Source organism: Procambarus clarkii, chromosome 77, assembly GCF_040958095.1.
Source record: "Procambarus clarkii isolate CNS0578487 chromosome 77, FALCON_Pclarkii_2.0, whole genome shotgun sequence".
Classification (NCBI taxonomy): domain Eukaryota; kingdom Metazoa; phylum Arthropoda; class Malacostraca; order Decapoda; family Cambaridae; genus Procambarus; species Procambarus clarkii.
Window position 1 is genome coordinate 26,100,485 of NC_091226.1, and position 2,835 is coordinate 26,103,319.

Here is a 2,835-nt window from a genome sequence, read left to right on the forward strand (position 1 = left end):
CATCGCTGCTTTCAGTAACTGGCATATTTTCGGTATAAAAAGTAGTAATTTCAAACTGCGAATACGTGTAGAGAGCAAGAATTTGGCTCCGAAATATGGCTCAAGGGTCGAACTTGGGATGTTTGAGATATTTTCAAAACTGCACGGGGGGGTTTGGGCAAAATGTGACTCATCGGCGCGTTCAGTAATTGGCCTATTTTGGTATAAAAAGTCGTAATTTCAAACTGCGAATACGTGCAGAGAGCCAGAATTTGGCTACAAAATATGGTTCAAGCGTCGAATTTGGGATGTTTGTGATATTTTTAAAACTGCGGGAGAGTTTGGGCAAAATGTGACCCATCGCTGATCTAAGTAATTGGCATATATTCGGTATAAAAAGTCGTATTTTCAAACTGCGAATACGTGCAGAGATCCAGAGTTTGGTTCCAAAATATGGCTCAAGAGTGGAATTTGGGATGTTTGAGATATTTTCAAAACTGCAGGGTGACTTTGGGCAAACTGTGACCCATCGCCGCTCAGAGTAATTGGCATATTTTCGGTGTAAAATTCGTAATTTCAAACTGCGAAAACGTGCCAAGAGCCAGAATTTGGCGCCAAAATATGGTTCAAGGGTCGAATTTGGGATGTTTGGGATATTTTGAAAACTGCAGGAAGGGTTTAGGTCAAAATGTGACTCATCGGTGCGTTCAGCAATTGGCATATTTTCGGTATAAAAAGTCGTAATTTCAAACTGCGAATACGTGCAGAGAGCCAGAATTTGGCGCCAAAATATGGCTCAAGCGTCGAATTTGGGATGTTTGGAATATTTTCAAAACTGTAGGGTGGGTTTGGTCAAACTGTGACCCATCGCCGCTCTCAGTAATTGGCATATTTTCGTTATAAAATTCATAATTTCAAACTGCGAATAAATGCAGAGAGCCAGAATTTGGCTCCAAAATATTGCTCAAGCGTCAAATTTGGGATGTTTTGGATATTTTGAAAACTGCAGGGAGGGTTTGGGAAAAATGTGATCCCTCGCCGCTTTCAGTAATTGGCATTTTTTCTGTAAAAAAGTCGTAATTTCAAACTGCGAATACGTGCAGAAAGCCAGAGTTTGGCTTAAAAATATGGCTGAAGGGTCGAATTTGGGATATTTGGGATTCTTTGAAAAGAGCAGGGGGGGGGGGGTTTAGGCAAAATGTGACTCATCGCCGCTTTCAGTATTTGGCATATTGTCGGTTTAAAAAGTCGTAATTTCAAATTGCGAATACGTGCAAAGAGCGAGAATTTGGCTACAAAATATGGTTCAAGCGTCGAATTTGGGATGTTTGTGATATTTTTAAAGCTGCAGGGAGGGTTTGGGCAAAATGTGACCCATGGCTGATCCCAGTAATTGGCATATATTCGGTATAAAAAGTCGTATTTTCAAACTGCGAATACGTGCAGAGAGCCAGAGTTTGGTTCCAAAATATGGCTCAAGAGTCGAATTTGGGATGTTTGAGATATTTTCAAAACTGCAGGGTGAATTTGGGCAAACTGTGACCCATCGCTGCTCTCAGTAATTGGCATATTTTCGGTATAAAATTCGTAATTTCAAACTGCGAAAACGTGCCGAGAGCCAAAATTTGGCGCCAAAATATGGCTCAAGCGTCGAATTTGGGACGTTTGGGATATTTTGAAAACTGCAGAGAGGGCTTGGGTAAAATGTGATCCATCGCCGCTTTCAGTAACTGGCATATTTTCGGTATAAAATGTCGTAATTTCTTACTGCGAATACGTGCAGAAAGCCAGAATTTAGCTCCAAAATATTCCTCAAGGGTCGTATTTGGGATGTTTGGGATATTTCGAAAACTGCAGAAGGGTTTGGGCAAAATGTGACCCATCGCCGCTTTCAGTAATTGGTATATTTTCGGTATAAAAATTCGTAATTTCAAACTGCGAATACGTGCAGAGAGCCAGAATTTGGCTCCAAAATATGGTTCAAGAGACGAATTTGGGATGTTTGTGATATTTTTAAAACTGCAGGGAGGGTTTGGGCAAAATGTGACCCATCGCTGAATCCAGTAATTGGCATATATTCGGTATAAAAAGTCGTAATTTCAAACTGCGAATACGTGCAGAGAGCGAGAATTTGGCTCCAAAATATTGCTCAAGCGTCAAACCTGGGATGTTTGGGATATTTTGAAAACTGCAGAGAGGGTTTGGGCAAAATGTGACTCATCGGCGCGTTCAGTAATTGGCATATTTTGGTATAAAAATTCGTAATTTCACACTGCGAATACATGCAGAGAGCCAGAATTTGGCTCGTTAATATGGCCCAAGCGTCGAATTTGGGATGTTTGTGATATTTTGAAAACTGCAAGCAGGGTTTGGGCAAAATGTGATCCATCGCCGCTTTCAGTAATTGGCATTTTTTCTGTATAAAATGTCGTAATTTCAAACTGCGAATACGTGCAGAGAGCCAGAATTTGGCTCCAAAATATGGTTCAAGAGTCGAATTTGGGATGTTTTTGATATTTTTAAAACTGCAGGGAGGGTTTAGGCAAAATGTGACCCATCGCTGATCCCAGTAATTAGCATATATTCGGTATAAAAAGACATAATTTCAATATTAGGCGAAATTCTAATTGTTCTAAACGTCAAATCATTAATTCATTAGAATTAACTAAAATGTTCTTGATTTTTGTTTATAAACTGAAACTGATGTTCTTGATTTTTCTAAGCAAGATTAGATAATAATCGTCGCATTAGGCAATATTTTGCCGTTTTCCCACGTTTTTGTGAATTATTAGTTTATTGTTAATAATTCACTAAATATACGATAAAAATGATGCAAACACATAATTGATTAGATAA